The sequence below is a fragment of the Odocoileus virginianus genome, chromosome 19 (genome assembly GCF_023699985.2).
Source record: "Odocoileus virginianus isolate 20LAN1187 ecotype Illinois chromosome 19, Ovbor_1.2, whole genome shotgun sequence".
In the NCBI taxonomy this organism is placed as follows: domain Eukaryota; kingdom Metazoa; phylum Chordata; class Mammalia; order Artiodactyla; family Cervidae; genus Odocoileus; species Odocoileus virginianus.
The window spans coordinates 3570604-3593962 of record NC_069692.1 but is presented as its reverse complement, the minus strand read 5'-3'; positions in this window follow the sequence as shown (position 1 = coordinate 3593962).

Sequence of the window (23359 nt, the reverse complement as noted above, 5' to 3'; positions counted from 1 at the left end):
AAAAAAGAAACCAAATCTTCCTGGAGAAATGGCTAACTGTAGGACTGGGGGAGGAAAAATACCAGATGTGTATCATCTTGAAGTGCCAGGAAATAAGGAAGTGCTTAAAACACAAAACAGTGGGAGTAGGACAAAGTAACACAGGAGCCCCGAGATGAGAGCTGAATGGCTAAAGCTGGCTCAACTTAATTGGCAAAATATAGTGTTGGATTATATTCTGAAGTACAAAATAAATACCCATGAGTCCATACTGATATAAATAAATGATTAAACAAATAAATAGGGAGAAAGATAAAAATATGCACAGAATTTCAAATAATTTGAGTAGCTCTTCATCTTCAAGGAGATGGAGGTTAACACTACCCCTTTGAGTTTAGAATACACTGAGTATGGGGGGGAGAGGGAAGGGACATCCTTACGATTGAAAAATTTGACAAATACAGCCTCAGTGAAATAATCAACATTTACATCATCAGTGACGAATCATGTTCACAGCAGGTACCCTTGATATGATATCATGAAAATGGCTTTTTACCTCTGTGTTTGCCCTCTCAAAATCACACAATCCCAATCTAACCACAAGCAAAGCATCCAATAAACTCATTAAACTAAAGAAAGGAAGAGAAAGAAAGAAAAGAAAGAAGAAAGAAAGAAGAAAGAAAGAAAGCCTGGGAAATTGTTACAGTCAAGAAGAACCTGGGGAGACATGATGATTAAATATAGTGTGATATCATAGATGGAATTTTGGAGCAGATAAGACATTAAGCTAGTGATTTAAATAAATTATAAAGTTTAGTTAGCAATGTGTCAATATTGGTTAATTAGTTGTGACAAATCACAACTGGAAAATGTTAGCAAAATGGGAACTAGATGCAGAGTTCATGGGGACTGTTGGTACTATCTTCACAAATTTTCTGCAAATATTATCTTCTAAAATAAGTTTATTAAAACAAAAGGACATTTTGAGCTTTGTGTTTAGCCCAAATAAAGCTGTCTCCTATATTCAAACAGAATAATGTCTTAACTATTAGGAAGTGATTCACACTGTCATTAAATATTGATTATGCCTGGAGATGGAGAAGGAAATGGCAATCCACTCCAGTATTCTTGCCTGGACAACGTCATATACAGAGGAGCCTGGCAGACTACAACCCATGGGGTCACAAAGAGCCAGACACACTTAGTGACTGAACAACAGCAGCGTCCAGAGAATACATCAAATTTCTTCTAAAAACTCTTTTAAGGAGTTCCACTGTCATTGAAAGGACTAAGGGAAATTTACTAAATTATAATTATCTGATAATTAGATATCAACAAATAAATATAAAGGAAGCCAAGAAGGTGTGTTGCAAAGTAAACATCTAAACCAAAGGCTAAGACATTCTCAACAACTTTTGAATAAAGGAAGTAGGCCATACAGAATTTCTTTTTCTCTAGCCTGTGTAGCATAGCCATTTTAATCACATTTTAAACATTCCAAACTGTCTTGAAATAGCAAATAAATGGCAGGTATAGATTGAGGAAGGGGACAAGAAAAATCAAGTAAGATTCAATAGTAATACAGGATGAAAATATTTCAGTTCACAGGACATGACTAGGGAACTCAGATAAATTGAAAAGATGACCCATTTTCTAGGGGAACGATTTATAAGAACAAAGAGCTAACAGAGTCAGAAGGGTAAGCCATTTTCCTTTCTTTGCAGCATCTAAAATAGAGCACTGACATGGTGTAGAGATTAGCAGAACCATCCTGGACTGTCTGCTGCCTATGAGTGGTGAGCTGTAAATTGCTGCCACTTCCAGCAGATCTGATGGAATCAACTTCCACCTCTGCCGGAATTTGATCTTGCTTAGTTCAGTATTAAGCATTATGATGTGTATTTAAAGGGTCTTAAAAGAAAAAAAAACAGAAAATGTGCCAACACTAAGTAAAATTTATAACCTTTCCTAAAATGATCCTGCTGACCTGGTCTACCTAGTGCTATCTTTAATTAATATCCTTCCATTTTAATCAGCCAACTGAAAAAATGAATTAATTATTTCCTATGTCATGACCTGACACATGAAATTAATGACTGGCTGGTGGTATTTTTTTAAACTTTTAATTACATGTCTTGCCAAGGACAGAATTTATTATGTTTTCCATGAAAACTAATGTTTTCATAATGTGTTCTTCTTGCACTTAGTATAAATATTGAGAATTTTATGATACATTATTGTCTAAACTTACCCTTTCAGAATGGAATTCTATTCATCTTAGAATTTATAGGGAAAGGGTAAGAATTTTATCTCTATACTGGCAATGTTTTGCCTTAGAATGAGCCAAATGGTGTAACAATATAAATGAGATGCAGTATAACTTTTCATGGAGTGCTACACACTGCATAACTTATTTTTGTCTATTCTTTATTTTGGTTGATGATTCAACTAAGAACACAAATCAAGTATAATGCAAACTTTCTGCTGAATTTTTAAAGCAGTTTTATTGAAGTATAATAGACATGCAATAAACTGTATATATTCAAAGTATACAATTTAAGAGTGGGCATATGCATAAACCCATAAAACCATTATTACAAACAAGATAATGAATATGTCCATCACCTTCAAATATTTCTCTGTATAATTTAATTCTACTATAATTCTTCCCATTTCCTAATCCCTCTTCCCAGGTAACCAGTTATCTGTTTTCTTTCACTATAGATTAGTTTGCATTTTCTACTATTTTATATAAATGGAATCATAAAGTGCATACACTTTTCTCCTGGCTTCTTCCACTCAGTATATTTATTTTGAGGATCATTCACTTTATCACACATATCAATAGTTCATTCCTTCATATTGTTGAATACTATTTTGTGTTTGGACACCACAATTTGTTTATCCTCTTACAAGCTGACGTATATTTGAATTTTTTCCAGATTTTGACTTTCACAAATAAATCTCTGAACATTTGTGTCCAAGTCTTTAAAATAAAAGAGAATGAAAAGGCATGACACAGACTGGAGAAAATATTTGCAAGTCATATATTAAAGAACTTGTATCCTGAATATATATTTTTAAAAATCTCAAAAATCAATGATAAGAAAACAGACAACCCAATAAAAGCAACAAGCAAAAGATTTTAAAAAACTTTTTAACTAACTTTAAAAATTTAAAATAATAAAGAAAATATAAAGATAAACTTAAGGAAAGATGCTCAATATTATTAGTCATGACGGAATGCAAATTAAAACCATTATTAGGTACCACTACGCCCCACTTCTCAGTGATATCAAGGATGTGGAGGAACTGGAACTTACATAGGTTTCATACATTGCCAGTAGGAATGCAAAACAGTACAACCACTTTGGAAGACAGCTTGACAGTTTCTGAAACATATGTACCAGATGACTCAGACTGTCCACTTCTAGATATTTACTGAAGAAATATAAAATCACATACTTTTCTTGATGAGTTTAGTTGTTCTGACTTTTGTTCTTCTGATCACTGCTCAGTTTGACTCATACCTATCTGTACTTATGGAGAAGGAAATGGCAACCCACTCCAGTGTTCCTCCCTGGAAAATCCCATGGATGGAGCAGCCTGGCAGGCTACAGTTCATGGGGTCACAAAGAATCGGACACAACTGAGCCACTTCACTTTCACTTTATCTGTACTTATCACTTTACTTTTAGTTATATTAAGCTGCTGTATATTTTATAATACTAGGCTGAATATTTTTAAATATTGCAATAAAATTCAAAAACTATTTTGAGAAGTGAAAATCGCTCAGTCGTGTCTGACTCTTTGCAACCCCAGGGACAATAGCCCACAAGGCTCTCTGTCTATGGGGTTTCCCAGGCAAGAATACTGGAGTGGGTTGCCATTTCCTTCATCCAGAGGATCTCCCTGACCCAGGCATCAAACCCAGGACTCCTGCATTGCAGGCAGATTCTTTACTGTCTGAGCCACCAGGGGAGCCCTAACACTACTTTACCACATGGTTAATTCCTACTCACATCATTTATGCATAGTACAAATGGTAGATTTTCATAAATTTGTTTCAACTAATGTCTAACCTTAACCCTGAAGATGAAGTTAGTACATTTTCCAATAGCCAAGGAGTAGATTTTTTTTTAATCATTGGTACAATAAATATCCTCTAAGGAAAGTAGTAAAATGTACCTGAAAAAGATCATTTGAAACCCCAATCTTAATGAGTTAGACTCTTACATTAGTTCTACATTAGAGCCTGGCTACTTTAGACATAGCAAGGAAGAAACATAAGTATATTTGGAAATTAGATTGTCTCTAATCTTATGGAAATTCTATCAATTCCATTTCCAAGCCTCAGTTTTTCATCAGTAGCATCAGGGTGGTAGTAGTTCCAGCTCACAGCAGCTCACAGGGTTGTTTGAAGTTACATGAGATGAGGGATTCCTGGCTCATGGCCACTGCTCACCAAATGTTCTTCATGTCTACTGCCAAGCGTTCTTTGTTTGTGTCATTTACACAAATAAGTTTAACTCAGTTAATGCTTTTGCAGGTGTGAATGAGAAATCTGAATTCTGGTAGATTTGCATAAGCTGCAGAAACATTTTTATTTGGGCACAAATATCAAGAAACATTCCTAACTCTAAGGGATATCATTTAAATACTCTCTCCAGCAGATACACATAAGGGCCATGTAACATGAATTTGTTAATTAACAGTTCTGTCTTCAATTTAATTATTAGCTATGACATTGTAGATCAATATTTTAAAAAAATCTAACATTGTATTTTTAGTGCATTTGCAGTTTTAAATCTGTGGATTTATGTTCTAAATTTCTATAACTTTACTAGTGAAAATCGTCAGTTTTTCTACAGGGCAAAAGCACATTTTATAAGATATATATTATACAAGTATAGATAAATATTTTAATTCTATTGTACTGGTCTGTATCATCACTGTTTTAGTCTAAAATTTATGCTGAATGACATAAAAGAAAACAATTTTACTATTAAAAGAAACAGTCAGTTTCACTTAAAATTGTCTTATTTTATCATTTATAGTTTTATCTTCCCACAACATTTCTGTCCCTTGCAATTATTGTATTGCATTGTGAATAACAGATCATATTTCTTAAAATTGATTTCTGTTTCTAAAATAGAATGTTGCTGTAGTATCCAGACTTTTAATGTTTTCTACAGATGCGTGCTGTATCTATGAAGTGGTATAATATTTCCTAGGAGTATTTTTAGGAATGCCTAGCTAATGCTTTTTTTTAAATACCCTAGTGATTAGAGGGCAACAGTTACCTAATGGATACCTAGATTCCAATGTGACTGAAAGAAAAATCTTCTATTATTATTAATAGTGCTACTGTTACAAAGATTAAATTATAACCACCAACAACCAGTATTTCTAAAAATCAAAATTCTGAGAAATAGTCATTTTTATTTAAGTTTGTATTTTTGATTGATATGTAAATAGTTCAAATTATAATTTATTCAAGATGAAAGAGGGTAAAATATGTTCATAATTTTAAGATATATGTTCATTGAAGAATATACAAGTCATAGAGTTCAAGTATGAGCTATTTTTAAAAACTTATTTCTACATGTAATCAAGGATTACGTTCAATCTCTCATCCCTTTCTTAAGAACTGTTTATACAGTAAATAATTTCACTTAAGTTTACTTCCATTTGCTTAATTATACTGTATTTAAAACTTGTAATTGTTAGGAATTCTTACAGCAGTACTCCTCTCCCCTTTATACACCAGAATGATACAGAACTGTCATCTTCTGTGTAGTTTTCTGAGAAATCAGGTAACCCACACCAAGCTTGAATACTTTTAAATGCCTGAAAGTCCCCAAGAATTCAAAAACATACTTACAAGTTAATTCAGAAATTAGAGGGTTAACTGGTATCAGCCACTAATGTAGAATCAGGGATAGCCCCTCAGCAAATCACTGTTGCTGACACCCCCACTTTCTGTACACAAGCCTTCCTTTTCATAGTATTCTGATCTTCATGTTATTTGAAATTGATAAGCTGGCTGTGGATACTGGAAATATATTACAGAAACTAGACTGAAATTATAAGTGTGTGTTAAGTTGCTTCAGTCATGTCCAACTCTATACAACCCTATGGACTTCAGCCTGCCAGGCTCCTCTGTCCATAGGATTCTCCAGGGAAGAATATTGGAGTGGGTTGCCATGCCCTTCTCCAGGGAATCTTCCTGACCCAGGGATCGAGTTTGCGTCTCTCATGTCTCCTGCATTAACAGGTTCTTTACCACTGGTTCCACCTGGAGAGCCCGAGATCAGAAAGGCCGTGTCCCAATTTTGGCTCCAACACTATTGTGTGATCTTGGACAAGATTCTTAACTTTCTGAACTTCTCTGAGCCTTATTTATCTGTAAATTCAGAGTATCAATACCAGTATCACAGGGTTATTGTAAAGCTTAAGAGAAAAAATTCTTCTATAAAACTTCTATAAAGGCATTGTCCTATTTTAAAGCATTATTAATTCTATTATTTTTTTGGAGTTTTTCTGAGTAGGCACAAGATACTTTTTTGGAAACACATTTATAAGAACTTTCTTTTGCTAAAGTAATTGATCTGTGATTCTGTATGAGCAATACTGTTCATTCAATAAACATTTGCTGAGTGCCTATTGTATGCTAGGTACTGTACTATGTGGGCTTCCCAGGTGGTACTAGAGTGGTTAAAAAAAAAAAAAAAAAAACCTGCCTGTCAATGCAGGAGACATAAGAGAGGCAGATTTGATCCCTGGGTCAGGAAGATCCCCTGGAGGAGGGCATGACAACCCACTCCTTGCCTGGAAACTCCTATGGACAGAGGAGCTTGGCAGGCTACAATCCACAGAGAAAAGTGTCTGACATGACTGAAGCAACTTAGCATGCACACACACACCACAGTATATGATTTTTGAGATGTGTTTCAACAGCAAAACATGAAATTACCTTTTAATTAAAATGATATCTAAAAGTACAAGCAGACCAAAAAGAGTGACTGAGAAGGTACCTTTGCTTGCACTTTGAAGAGGAAAATAGGTTTTTGTTTTTGTTTTGTTTGTTTTTGTTTTCTCATTGGAGAAGACATCTACAGAGATGAATGCTCTCAAAGGAAGCTTAGAATTTGATGCCAGGTCAGAGGTTTATAAGACTGAGCATCCAACATGGGATCTAGAAGGTCAGTTTTGAGTGGTCAAAATGGAAATGATGAATAAAGATAAAACAGGACACAATGTCAGGTGAAAAAAGACCAGAGCACAGAAGTGTCTCTTCTTTGGTTACAACAATGCTTATGTATGGACAAACTAAAAAACTGAAAAAGGATCACAATTAATATGTCAACGTGAGGACATCATGAGTAAATTTTTGTACTATTTGATATCCTTTATTGTTTCAATAATATTGCTTAGACAATAAATACGAGTTAAGAGAAAGCAAAAATAAAGGCAAAAAAAATGTAAAACTAACATGGACAAATAGAAAATATCAAGTTGAAATAAAACATTACTTATTTAAAGCATTATCTTGAAATACCATCCAAAATAATCCTTTACCATTGGAAACTCAACCTATAGATCAAAGCAGCATTAATTAATTAAACAGAATCTATCCTTTACCATATAGTTCAGATGGTAAAGAATCTTCCTGCAATGTGGGGGACCTGGGTTCAATCCCTGGGTTGGGAAGATTCCCTGGAGAAGGCAGTGGCTACCCACTCCAGTATTTTTGCCTGGAGAATCCCACAGACAGAGGAGCCTGGCAGACTACAGTTCATGGGATCACAAAGAGTTGGACATGACTGAACAACTAACACACACACACACACACACACACACACACACATCCTTTACTACTCACCTTTGCTTCTCCCCACTGTAGAACTTTTTTCTATGTAGCAAGATTCTGGGTGTCCAAAGTTCTGTATCTTTTCTCTTCTCTTCCTGAAGCCCTTCCTTGCCACTGGTAGGTACCACTTCTGAAACCTACATATCAGAGCTTAGTCAAACCATTGATGTAAAGTTAGTTCTAGTGACAGAACTAGAGCCTGACAGGCCAGAGTCCATGGGGCCACAAAGAGTCAGACACAACTGAGAACACAGCACACACAGATATCTGTGCCCTAGACTGGGACTACCTCTCATTTGCAAGTTTATTTTATGAAAAATTGTACTTAGCAGGCAAATTTTCCTATAAACTTTTTAACTTTCAAAGGAACTTTAGGAAAAAAATCTATTCTGGCCTATGTTTGAAAAACAGATTTTGAAAGTTTGGTTCCAGACAATCTCAGTAAAACAAGTCACACAAAATTTTTTATTTTCTGTTGCATAAAAAAGTTGTGCTTACACTTTGTTGTAGTCTATTAAGCTTGTAATAGCATTATGTCTAAAAAAACAATGTACAAACCATAATTTTAAACTAATTTATTGCCAAAAATATTGCCAACCTTTACCTGAGTCCTTGGCATGTTGTAATCTTTTTGCTGATGGAGCATCTTACCTGGATATTGATGTCTGCTGACTGACCATGGTGGTGGTTGCTAAAGGCTGGAGTGACTATGGCAATTTCTTAAAATAAGACCACAAAAAAGTTTGTGACATTGATTGACTCTTCTTTTCATGAATGATTTCTTTGTAGCATGCTGTTTGATTGTATTTACCCACAGCAGAACTTCCTTCAAAATTGGAGTCAATCATCTCAAACCCTGCTGGGGCTTTATCAATTAAATTCATGTAATATTCTAAATCCTTTGCTGTCATTTCAGCAATCACAGTATCTTCACCAGAGGTAGATTTCACCTCATAAAACTCCTTTCTTTGCTCACCTGTAAGAACAATTCCTCATTCATTTAAGTTCTATCATGAGATTGCAATAAGTCAGTCACATCTTCAAGCTTTGCCTTGTATTCTACTTCTTTGCTATTTCTACCACATCTGCAGTAACTTCCTCCACTGAAGTCTTGACCCACTCAAAGTCACCTTTGAGGGTTTAAATCAACTTCTTCCAAATTCCTGTTAATGTTGATATTTTATTCTCTTCCTACGAATGTTTTTAGGGGAACCTAGAACATCAAATTCTGTCCAGGAGGTTTTCAGTTGACTGTGCTCGGATCCATCAGAAGAATCGCTATCTCTGGCAGCTGTAACTTTACAAAACGTATTTCTTAAATAAAAGACTTGAATGTTATGATTACTCCTTGCTTCATGGGCTGCAGAAAGGATGTAGTGTTAACACGCATGGAAACAACACAAAACTTGTTGGATACCTCCACCAGAGCTCTTGGGTGACCAGGTGCATTGTCAATGAGCAGTAACATTTCAAACTAAAGATTTTTTTTCTTGAGCACTAGGTCCCAACAGTGGGCTTAAAATGTTGAGTAAGTCATGTTGTAAACCTATGTGCTGTCATCTAGGTTTTGTTGTTCCATTTATAGAGCACAGGCAGAGAAAATTTAGCATAACTGTTGAGTCCTAGGATTTCCAAAATGATAAATGATCATTGGCTTGAATTTCAAGTTACCAGCTATATCAACCTCTAACAAGAGAGGCAATCTGTGCTTTGACACTTTGAAGTCAGGCATAGACGTCTCCTCTCTAGCTATAAGAGTTATAGATGGCACCATCTTTCAGTATAAGGCTATTCCATCTACACTGAAAATCTGTTGTTTGGTGTAGCCACCTACATTAATGATCTTGGCTATATGTTCTGGATAACTTGCTGCGGCTTCTACACCAGCTGTTTCACCTTACATGATGATGCCGTGGAGATGGATTTCTTTGCTTAAATATGATAAGCCAAACTCTCTGGCTTCAGACTTTTCTTCTGATGCTCTGTCATCTCTCTCAGTCCACACATTTTCACCAGAATCCTGAGTTCTCATGGAACAGAATGACTCTGTTCTCATATAAACACAAGAAAAATATCTTTGCTTTATGTCTCTTGAGTTATAGGAAAGGGAGGATTATATGGGGAAATGACTTAACCTAGATTGTTACCAAAATCATCATATTGCAAGATTCTTTATACAATGTTTTAGTGGACTAAAACATTTTGGAAAATAATTCATCTATTTGTTCAATTCTTTGTTTTATAACTTTTGATAACCTTGTAACCCTCTGGACCATAGCATGCCAGGCTGCTCTGTCCATGGGATTTTTCTGATCCTTCCAAAAATTCATAAATACCGTTCAACAAAATGAAACATAGGTTCCTTATAAAAATGCAAAAAAAAAAAAAAAAAAGAATACTGGACTGAGTTGCCATTTCCTCCTCAAGGAGATCTTCCAAACCCAGGGATAGAATCCATGTCTCTTACATCTTCTGCATTGGCAGGCATGTTCTTTACCACTAATGCCACCTGAGTAGCCCCGTGATAAACTGAGTACTTACAAAAATAAGTTAGTGTATAAGGTAACAATAACTACCTTTTACTTGCCAAAAAATGATTTGTGGGGAAAAACTATAAAAGAAAAAAATTCAACTGGTGCTTTTATTAATGATATTTCTCCACTAATACACATACTGATAAATTCTGGAAACTTCTCTAATCTGTTTCATCAACATTTTATTCCTAGAACAGTATTATACATTTCCTTATGCAAGGTTATATAATTGTTCCCTAAATGTTCTATATCTGTGTATGTCATCTGTCAAATTATATTATATATATTATATTTCCTCTCAGGCAATGGGCATGACTTTTCTTTTGCACATCTCCTTTGAACTGATTCTTAACTGGCTTAACTGTTTAAACTAAAGAATAGGAAAAAGTAGTCATACAGTTTATAGAATATTACTATTACAAATATATTTCTGAAGAAACCAAATTGCATTATTTGGATAGTTTGATGAAATGAGTGGCTATTTGATGTATTAATAACCTGTGGGCCATTACACCTGCTCTGTGCCATCCAACATAAGCTTCATGCACAGGCTGGATGCAGGCATGGTTGGTGAGCTGCCCAGAATCCCTCTCTAGGCCTGAGGTCCTCATGATGCCTACTGACAGTGCAGACCTGAAGCCCTCTCTAGAAATTTGTCCTAGACCATGAGGAACTACATGACTATAAGCTACTATTTCCTTCCCAGTAGCATCCCTTCTTACCTCCCTCCTCAAAGAAGGACAACTGTGAAGAGCCATCCCTGCTCACATGAGATCAGAAAAATCAGCTAAGGGCTCTTTTGTATCTTTCTGCATCACAGCTCAACTCTCCCTCTGCCCACGCCTGACTCCTCTTGCCCTTAGAGGAGTGTTCCCAAGGCACTGCTCCATAACCTCTACACTGAAACCCTCATCTCATGTCTGCTGCCTGAGAACTCAACCTGGGACCTTCCTGCCTCCTGAACCAAGAAACAGTATAAGAAGGGAAAGAAAAATAATTTGTTCATGGGCACACTTTACTTCCAAAATATTTGCATCTGGTATTCTGTGTTTCCTTAAGTGAAAAAGAACAGCAACTAGGAGATATTAATCCTTTTATTTCTCCTGTTGGTGGCTCAGTTCAGGCACTCCTTTGTCAGGAATTAAAACTATGTGAATCCATTAAACAGGACTTTAGAAACTCCTTACCCAGGAGGTATGTGCCAAAGCAAATGTACTGCTATCCATCAAGCAGAGCTAATGAATATCTAATAAGACATTTAAAGCACTATTACATGATGAAAAAGAAAAATGTATAGTAAGAGAAATTGTAATACTTCCCTTTGTCCTTTATGCAGCATAACCCAGAGTCTAGTATGAAAATAGAGTACTATCCATTTATTTTTTTCCAATTAAATTCTCAAATTTCAAATTGCCCTTATTAGCAGGAAGCCCAACATCTCAATTCTGGTACAGGAAGTAATTCAAAGAAAAGTTTAACTCTAGTGTTTTATACTTTTAACAAAAATCTAAAAAAAGTAGGATAAGATGATGACATGATAAGTTGCTAAGTCATGTTTAATTCTTTGTGACCCCCATGGGCTATAACACACCAGGCTCCTCTGTCCTATCTCACTGTCTAACTCACTATCTCTCAGAGTTTACTCAAAATATTTGTATTACTTTTAGTACTTTTCTATATTTATGAAATCTTCACAGAAGATAGACAAATAGTGTTGTGGACAATAGAATAAATAAAAATCTTGATCCACTAGGTACCCAGGAAATATGCAGAAGACAATTTTATTGATCTCAAATTGATTTGAGAATAAATTCAATCTCCCGTCCCCCACCCCCAAAGCAGTAGTTGCCCAAATTCAGGCATTGCCAATGTGTCAATGCTGTGTTCCAGACAATGACTATGTCCCCTCTCTCTGACCTGTGACTGAGACATAGCTTTTCTAGATTTGCCCATCATCCCAAGTACCTTTTCTTATTCACCTGAGCTATGACTTCTCACAGGATTCACTCCTGGACACGAGAATCTCTTGCTGAGAATAAGTCCTAGATTTTGTTCACATCTACCCTCTTTCCTTGCTTCCTCTCTACCTAGTTTTTCAGCAGTTCTGTTTGTACATCAAGGCCAAAGTATCCTTATTTTATCAACTCAAATCTCTCTAGGGCACCAATCAACAAGTTTAGAAGTGCGTGAATGTCCTAATAATGAAAAAGAAATGTTAACGTGTTTTTATGAAAATCAGTCAAGGAAACACCAAGTGGAACAGGTAGAGGCGTGCTTTCTTTATCCAGAACTTGGGGATCTGGCATTTAAATTTGTATGGACTATGTCCCACACATAAAAATAGAGACAAAAAATAAAATTAAAAAGCTGCTGAAAGGTGAAGAGCAGCAGTCCCCAACCCTTTTGGCACCAGAGATTGGTTTCCTGGAAGGCAATTTTTCCATGGATGGGGATAGGGAAAGGTGGGATGGTTTCAGGATCATTCTCACAAGGAGCACAAGACCTAGATCCCCTGCATGAACAGTTCACAGTAGAGCTCATGATCCTATGAGATCCTATGAGAATCTAACGCCTCCACCAGTCTGATAGGAAGCAGAGCTCAGGAGGTAAGGCGAGTGATGGGGAGCAGCTATAAATACAGAGGAAGCTTCACTCACTCTCCTTCCTCTCACCTCCTGCTGTGTGGCCTTACAGGCCATGGACCAGTACAGGACTGTAGCCTAGGGCTTAGGGACTCATGGTGTTGGGAATATCAAGTTCACAAATTAAGCCACATATTAAGTTTGCTTAGAGGAGCATCCCTCAGGCCCGAACTCAGAAAGTATTTGCATTCTTTTAGACATAATTCTACTAATCCTGGTAATCTCGATTTCATGCCCTTTGAATATAAATTAAATTGGATTAGTCAAGACTTAATAACTAGACAAAGAAGAAGAGGCTAAAGTTTTCTGAAAATCAATAATAAGAATTTCAAAAGAATAATAACATGGGGCCATTTAATATAGAGACTCATGATTTTAAAAAATTTAATAGTATTATTATTCTATATGTCATAAAGAAAAAATTAAGTTCTGTTAAGGTAGTGATTAATAAATCAAAAAACTCTAAAGTATACATTACAAAGCTTTTTATCCATCCAAAATGATAGAATTAAAATATAATTGTAAAGTTATCTAGGAAACTGGGCAACTGAGCAGTTTTTCAAACTCAGGTCTAAACATGTCACTTCTGGGCTTCAAGCTTTTCTTTTGTTTTTATTTCCACAACCATCTCTCAAGTGGAGACCATAACCAGTTGGCCTCCAAGTGGGAGTATGTGGAACTCAAGGGGAAAAAGACAGCCTTTGGAGTAAAGGAAGAAAATATTGAATTATTTGTATTCATTACACTGTACTATAATAAAAAGAAACTCATTACACTCTATTGATATGTAATATACAGAAAGGCCTTGATGCCCTTCTTCAGTTTCACTGATAATAAATGGTCTTAAAGAATTCAGAGGCAAGAGTTGATGTACACCAGTGCAGTTTGGTGATGACACCTTCATTTTTCATTTACTTTCAATGCATTGCAATATACTACTGTTTATATGAATCAGCAAGTGAATGTATCATTCATAGAACCAGTCTTGACTAAATCTCAGAAAATGAGCAGGTTGTTTAAGAACACATTCCTGAAGAAAACATTGAATGAAGATAATACAATAAGATTTTTTTAAAAGAACAGTTAAAAAATTATAGAACTGAACTGTCTTCTTCTTCCCTTCATACAAACTTTCTCCCAGTAACACCAAAAGATAAAGAGAAAGATGACCTGGTAAGATTTGAGAAGATGGTTGACAAAAAAGTTTAAAATTATCAAGAAGACTATTAAAAATACTGATTAACATTTGCTGTTATTATACATGAGCCTCAAAGTATGCTTTATACTTTGAGATATTAGCTAATGATAACATAAAGCTATGCCAATTAGTAAAGCACTTCAAACTCCATTTTACTTCATCTTTAGCACATCTTCTTAAAAATTCTGTTTTTATTTGTGTTTAGTAATTTAGTAATGTGCTTCATTCACTGAAGAGCTATTTATTGAGTCCGCTTGTGCCAGGTACTGTTACGGAAACTTAAAAAATATCAATAAATAAGACACTTTTTTTTTAACTGCCCTTATGGAGTTCACTGACAATTAAATAGGCACACTGATATTGAAGGAGTGCTTTAAAAAAAAAAATTCTGTGTGTAAAAACAAAAATGTTTGTATACCACTGGTATCCAAAAGATGCCTTACATGACATGCAAGGACCTTCCTACATAGGTGACTTTAATCGTGGCATTTATAATATCAAACTTAACTCCTCTGTAATTGTGATGTATTTGCATTTCTTCAAACATTTCATTGTACTATTAATACTCATCTCCTCGAGGCTTTGTGTCTCTCCTCACTCTCCCTGAAGTACTGTGTCTACCAGTTATTTCCTGGTCATCTTGTTTCTCACATCTCCTTTATATCCTCCTACACTGACCTCAGCCCCCCTTCTCTGTGTAACCTCATGTGGTAATTTTCCTGAACGAATCAATTCCTTTCCTATGCCCTCTAGTAATGCCCTGCAACTAAGTCCATTATTGCAGTTACCACATTGTTCTGACACAATTTGTTGATATACCAATGATCCTTCCTCAAAGGAGAGATTACATCTTATCTTTTGCTTTGTCTGTAGTTCTAGTACAACATCTAGATAGCACACTTGTAGTTCTGCTGTGTGTTCAGTTGTGTCTGACTCTTTGCAATCCCATAGACTGTATAGCCCACCAGGTTCTCTGTCCATGGGATTGTCCAGTCAAGAATAGTAGAGTGGGTTGCCATTTCTTCCTCTAGAGGATCTTCCTGGCCCAGGGAGCGAACCCACATCTCCTGCATCTTCTGCATTGCAGATGGATTCTTTACCACCAGGCCACCTGGGAAGCTGCAGCTAGCACACAGTTACTCCTAATTAAAAAAAAAAAAAAAAGAAAAAATTTAAAGAGAATAATATTAAACTAATCTCAGAATAGTTTTCAGATAAGTGAAGTTTCACTTTTTTGCTTCCTCAAAAAAAAAATTTAGCTAAATGATAAACTTTGGTTTTCCAGATGTGACTGGTCAGCTTGAAGTTAATAACAGTTACTTTTTTCATATGCTGTCTTGATTGTACAATATCTAAAAGCATTATCCTGTTTCTTGTTTGGCAATTTTTGTTCTACAAACAAAACAGTTATAAATCTGTGAGACAGACTAATATGCTAACATTGTTTGAACAAAACTGCTAGTAGAGTTGCCTGGAATTTTTTTCACTTCCAGGAAGCAAAGTGAATTAGGGAGACAATATGCCCCTAGGAGGATCTCACTTCCTTATCACTGTTATTGAAAAGCTACTTTGAAAAATAAAGAACACACTAAACGTTAAATAATAAACCTTTTTTTTTTTGCTATTTTTTTCATTTATTTTTATTAGTTGGAGGCTAATTACTTAACAATATTGTAGTGGGTTTTGTCATACATTGACATGAATCAACATTTTATGGCCATGAATACTGATGATGTAAAGTAGAATTGCAGGAACACTTCAAAACACTGAAAATATTTCAATTACCCACATTTTCATCTGAAATTTTAATGAGCTGTTCCTTGTCTCTGTCCATTTTATAGCTTTGCTATTGCAGGTCATCTTGTGCTACATGCAAAATGGATTTTAAAAGATTCCGACAATCTATGTACCAAGGAATAAAACACTGTGGGTGGGCCATTAAAGAATTTAGGGATGAACTTCACCTGGTAATTTTAGCCACTTAATGCCACATCCACAAGTGAGAGTGACAGAAAGAGAAAATTAATAAGGTTCAGCTACAACTATGATTGCAAAAAAAAAAAAAAAAATGCAGAAAGCAGCAGGAAATGCCCAACAGAAAATATGCAAGGGCACAACCCTTTTTGCTCTCATTACTTTGACAATAAATCTTAATATTTTCCAGAAATTTGGATGGATATGATAAGCAACTATGTTTATAGCAATGCAATTACATTTGTTAAATTAAAAACAGCAAGAAGTTCACATATCCTCTACTATTTGAGGAAACAATACCTAAAAAGACTGGAATCTATATAAATTCCAAACTGCTGATGGTCACATTAATTTTTATTATAGATGAAACAAGGGAAATCTTACATATTCTATGAAATCATTTTGTCTAAGCTACCTTACTTATTTTCTTACTGGTACTGAATAGGTTTCATTGCTTTCTTAAACCCTTGCTAATGCAACATTTGTTGTGTTGTATCCATATATAAAATATGAATCTTCTACTTGTGACTTAGTGTTAGTTTAATCAGACATAGTATTGTAATCATTTATCATCTCATTTATTAACTATATGATAAACCTTATGAAAAATTTTTTTCCTGAAGTTGACTTTTTATTGTGATCCAAGTACAGAGTTGCCAAACATTTTTTATTAAATGTACAAAAACAAAATTGAAGCCAATATTATCAGGGATGATATAAATAAATCTACATGTACTTTGTGGCTTCCCAGGTGGCTCAGTGGGTAAGGAACCTGTCTGCAGGAGGTGCCAGAGATATGGATTCAATTCCTGAGTCAAGAAGGTCCCCTGGAGGAGGGGAAGGCAACCCACTCCAGTATTCTTGCCTAGAGAATCCCATGGACAGAGGAACCTGGCCGGCTACTGTCCATAGGTCACAAAGAGTGAGACAAGACTGAAGTGACTGACCACAACATGTGTGCTTTTGTAGTGAATTAAGTGGATATGAAAGAAAAACACAAGTGGTAGCCACCATAATAATTTAAATCAGTGGTTTTTATGCATTTTCCCTTTGACAGAATTCTTTCATTATATGACATCTGATGTCAAAAGCCACTGAATAAGGAAATTCATTTGTATCATTTCTTTTTAGATTCCATATATAAAAGATGTCATGATATATTTCTCCTTCTCTCTCTGACTTACTTCACTCAGTAGGACAATCTCTAAGTCTATCCATCTTGCTGCAAATGGCATTATTTCATTCTTTTTAATGGCCGAGTAATATTCCATTGTATATATGTACCACATCTTCTTTATCCATTCCTTTGTCGATGGATAGTTAGGTTGCTCACATGCTTTAGCTACTGTAAACAGTGCCACAATGAAGAGTGGTGCATGTGTCTTTGCAGAAACAAACTCAAAGACAGAGAACTTATGGCTGCCGGGGGGAGAAGAATGGGGAGAAGGGGTAGTTAAGGAGTTTGGGACCGACATGTACACACTGCTGTATTTAAAATGGGTAATTAACAAGGACCTACTATATACCACCAAAGAAAGAGCCATTGAATAAAATAGATCAAAGGGGAGCTCCTCTGGTGGAACCTGATTTTATGGGGACAGAGCTCTTTCTCCTGGCACCTCCTACCTGTCCCAGCCATGTCTCGCAAGGCACTGCCACAGAAGCTCTACGATTCTAGAAATTCTCAGTGTGAAAACTGTGCTTTTAAAGTATAAGATATTTTAGGGGAAGGGGACAATATTTCTAGAAAAGCTATGTACCAGCTATTCCATACATACGTTCTTATTTAACGCTTGAATTAACTCTGTAGACGTAGATCAACTCTGTAGATTTATATCCATATTATATCTCAGGAAGCTGAAATTCAGTAGATGAAGCCATTTATCTGAGCATTTATGCTGCCTGTGTAGAACTGAGAGTTCCGTTCACATCTGTCCATTTCAAAAACTCACTTTCTTTCAGTTTGTTGTTTTCATTTCCAAAATAAAAATAAATGAGTGGGAAAGAGACAGTAGTGCTGTGATTAAGCCCTCTTAAAATAATTTGTCATTATATATATTAAAAAACAAAAGCATTGCTCTTCTCTAAAGGCACCATGTCACTCACATGAGAGTTGGGAGTTGAGTAGTTTACTCTTTTAGGATCAACAGAATGGTCACAGGATAAATGGTTTATTTTGAGCCAAAACCCATATGTGCCCAGAAGTGTTCTTGGCTTTGACCATGGGTAGGATGGTCAAGAACAATTTTTTCACAGATTTACTGGGAGGGAAATGTTGAGTAACGGATTCACAAGCCTGGTTACCTTTTAAAGTCCCCTGGAAGGTTTCTAAACAAAAGGATGCCTTTATCCCATCCACAGATTCTGATAATTGGTGGGATGGGGATCTGGCTTCAGTGTTTTTAAAAGTGATTTATTAGGAAGTCAGAGTTGATGTCAAGAAATCGCTCAGTTAGGACAAATAGAAGGGAAAAGAAAAGTGGGGCAACGACAGATTTTATCTTATTGGGCTCCAAAATCACTGCAGTTGGCAACTGCAGCCATAAAATTAAAATATGCTCGCTCCTTGCAAGGAAAGCTATGACAAACCTAGACAGAGTATTAAAAAGCAGAGACATCACTTTGCCAACAAAGGTTTGTATAGTCAAAGCTACATGGTTTTTCCAGTAGTCATGTATGGATGTGAGAGTTGGACCATAAAGAAGGCTGAGTACCAAAGAACTGGTGCTTTCAAATTGTGGTGCTGGAGAAGACTCTTGAGAGTCCCTTGGACTGCAAGGAGATCAAACCAGTCAATCCAAAAGAAAGCAATCCTGAATTTTCATTGGAAGGACTGACACTGAAGCTGAAGCTCCAATACTTTGACCACCTGATGTGAAGGGCCGAGTCACTGGAAAAGACCTTGATGCTGGGAAAGACTGAAGCAAAAAGGAGAAGGGGGCAGCAGAGGATGAGATGGTTGGATAGCATCACTGACTCAATGGACATGAATCTGAGCAAACTTCAGGTGATAGTGGAGGACAGAGGAGCCTGGCATGCTGCTGTCCACGGGGTCGCAAAGAGTTGGACACGACTTAGTGACTGAACAGCAACAAAGTGAAAGTGAAGTCGCTCAGTCGTGTCCGACTGTTTGCAACCCCATGGACTGTAGCCTACCAGGCTCTCAGTCCATGGGATTTTCCAGGCAAGAGTACTGGAGTGGGTTGCCATTGCCTTCTCCAGGGGATCTTCCTGACCCAGGGATCAAACCTAGGTCTCCCGCACTGTAGGCAGACGCTTTACCCTCTGAGCCACCAGGGAAGCCCCAAACAGCAACAAAGAGGTACAATATTATCTGGACTGCGATGATGGCAAGCCTGAAGGGCAGGCATGTGGGAATAAGGAGTGTAAGAGAAGTTTAAAGGCATCTCTATTTCTTTGTTGAAAAAAGAATACTCATTAAAGATTTTTAGATCATTTCCCAAATGAGATCTATATATAAAATGTTGACAAACTTCTGAATTGCTGAAGTTTCTGTGTTATGTTAAATGTCTACACGCTCAAAATTTTTAAACAGAACAAGGAAAATTAGGAAATTTGTATAATTCAAATTCAAAGCAATTGAATTATAAATTCATGTATGGGTTTCATCCTGATTTCAATCAAGTTTTAAGTTTTCTAATGAGAAAATACTTCCAAACATGAATAATCTTTTAGTACTCAGTTTAAGTGCTCAATAATAAGATTAAACAATCTATTCTTATAGGAAAAATTGTCTAATGGTTTAAAAATTGTCATTAGCTGCTCTTAACAGATATTATTTTACATCATAAAAAGAATGAACTGTTCTGACCTTATTCATCCAACAGTAACATTGGATAACAATAAAACATTTCTTTTCATTGGAAATGTCTAAATAGTCAAAGATTAATGAAGATAATGAGCAACTAATGGATTATTTGTGAGACTTAGAACATTATCCCATCCAAACAAAAACTACCTGAATAGCTTTTACTCAAACACAAGATTTAGGAAACTTGAGAAGAGTTTGTAGAAATATCTCCTATTTAAGTAACTTTCTGAATCTACTAGTGATTAGTCTCTGAAAAATTAACATGGAATGCAAAGAAGTGGTATAAACACTTAGTCAAGAAAAACCTAAAGCCCTACTTTGATAAATATTTAAGTCTGTGAGGAAGACAACTAGCAAAGAATAGACTAGTCAGACTACACTTTCTGACCAGAATTTCTGAGTCTATTGTTGTGCCCACTGACATAGAGTAATAATTCCTGGGTTTCAAAATACACATGCCTGTGTATGTACACCAAAGATAAACATAATGTCCCAGTGAGTTTTCTTTCTTTGATTCCTCCTCAGCCTCAATCTCTCCTCACTTTGTCGTACATTCAAAACTGCTCAGCCATCTGTGAAGAAGAAACTTGCTTCCCCTGATGTCACCACCTCTGACAGGAAAACCCTAGAACAGAGCCATTACTCTGCCCCTTGTTATCTTTTTCTGAACCTCTTCTTAAGAACATGCCATCCCTTGTACTATGCATGTGACAGAGCTAATTTTCTTCTCAGATAATCAGATATTTGCTCTATAGAAACTCTCCAGATAGGTTCAACTGTGCTGAAAACTCAGTGATGTATTCATTTTATAGAATTTAGTCCATCATTTTATGCCTTTCTCATTGTTATCAATAATATGATTAAATGATATATAACAATTAAAGATTTGGAAAGCTACAGTGGCCAAATAAACCTAAAATATTTGTTCTCTGTTTCTTTATAATATGATTCATTTTATGCTTATTGTCATTTTTCTAAGGCCTTAAAACCGAGCTAACTTAAACACTAGAAAATTATAGTCACAACAAAAGTCATGTTCACATTTAGGCTCTCCCATTTACTAACTGTTGCCTTGGACAAGCCGCAACTTCTCTGAGGCTCACTTTCTTTATCAGTAAGATGAATGAAATGGTATACCTGGCTCTCCTATGACAAGGCATTATTGCAAGAATAAAACAAAATCATTTTACATAATGATGACTAGCTCATAACAGTGTATTGTATAAGTATTATTGTTAGCAGGTTATGTAGGTCATTTTCCTTTGGCATTGAACTTTAATGGACACACGTTAGGCATCGTAAGTGTCCAATTGCCCATATAACTGTTCTCGCAGTATTAACATCATAAATGCCAAGAAGCAGGGGAAGCAGAGCTCCTAAAATGATAGATTATATACTCAATAAATATAATTTAAGGAATGCCACATTTTAAACTAATTTTCAAAGATTCTCATTTAGAATTCCCCAAAAACTAAGCCTGAATTTTAATGTATAAGGGCAGGCAGTTATGTTTATCATGCTGGGTTAGATACATTCATTCAGTGTTTGAGCTCTTTTGTGATGTTTTGAAAACCCCTAAACATATAAGGCTTGTAAGTTCCTACCCATTTTATGGGTGAGCAGATTGAGAATCAGAGAACTAAATGACCCTCACCCCCATAATAGATGGCTATGGGAAAGAAAGCATGTTTGGGGTACTGTTATGGGCACCCCCAAGTTGCCTTCACAGACCAGTAGATGAGCAGTGCCTCCCAGTTTGGTGCATTCCTCACCTGATCCTTAACCAACATGCACCTTCCTTACTTACCCAGCAAACACATGTGTTTTGTGTTTGTAGTTGGATGTTATTTCACATATTACTGGAATATTTTGTCTACTGTTATATAATTAAGCTGGAAGGAACATTGGTGGAATGTGAACTAGCAATATGACCCAAAGATCATCAAAGAAGCACAAGTCTTTTAATGATCATGTATAATTGATTAATCACACAAAATAGTCTTGATTTTGCTTATATTAAAATTAATAATATTTGAAAACAGTATCTGTGCCTTATTCTCTTTTTGTCTGTTTGTCTGCGGCATCCCAGTAACTACAAGGCTATATACAAGGATGTGTTGTCTCATGAGGACAATTTCTGCATCACAGAACAAAAGTGATCATCCTCATTGTGGATGTATTGTTGTAATCAAGGTATTGGCTGAAAATCGATTTGTATATTTTATAAGGTCATTTTGTTTTAGGTCAAATAATCCCAACTGCAATTTGTCACTCTGAATAGCAGTGACACTTCTGGTCAGAGTCAGAAGAGTTTAAATGGGGTAAGATTCTCCAGAAATTTTTTTTCTCCTTTAATTTTAAAACTTCGTCAGAATGCTCTCTTTACATTCCACCTACTCATGAGATTTTCAGTAAAACAGCAGTGAAAGGGAAAATGGGGGAAATATTGAGTTTGCAAAGAATAGTCATGAATTTTTTGTCTTAAACTTATAAATTTTTTAGTTCAGCTATACAGATCCTTACTTTTTGGAGTTATTTCTCCACTGATCTACAGTAGCATATTGGGCACCTACCGACCTGGGGAGTTCCTCTTTCAGTGTCCTATCTTTTTGCCTTTTCATACTGTTCATGGGGTTCTCAAGACAAGAATACTGACATGGTTTGCCATTCCCTTCTCCAGTGGACCACATTCTGTCAGACCTCTCCACCGTGGCCCGTCCATCTTGGGTGATCCCACACAGCATGGCTTACTTTCATTGAGTTAGAGAAGGCTGTGGTCCTGTGATCAGACTGGCTAGTTGTCTGTGATTGTGGTTTAAGTCTGTCTGCCCTCTCCTGCCCTCTCTCAGTGCCTACTGTCTTACTTGGCTTTAGAAAAGGCAGAGGAACCAGAGATCAAATTGCCAACATCTGCTGGATCATCAAAAAAACAAGAGAGTTCCAGAATTGACTATGCTAAAGCCTTTGACTGTGTGGATCACAATAAACTGTGGAAAATTCTGAAAGAGATGGGAATACCAGACCACCTGCCCTGCCTCCTGAGAAATCTGTATGTGGGTCAGGAAGCAACAGTTAGAACTGGACATGGAACAACAGACTGGTTCCAAATAGGAAAAGGAGTAAGTCAAGGCTCTATATTGTCACCCTACTTATTTAGCTTATATGCAGAGTACATCATGAGAAACACTGGGCTGGAAGAAGCACAAGCTGAAATAAAGATTGCCGGGAAAAATATCAATAACCTCAGATATGCAGATGACAACACCCTTATGGCAGAAAGTGAAGAAGAACAAAAGAACCTCTTGATGAAAGTGAAAGAGGAGAGTG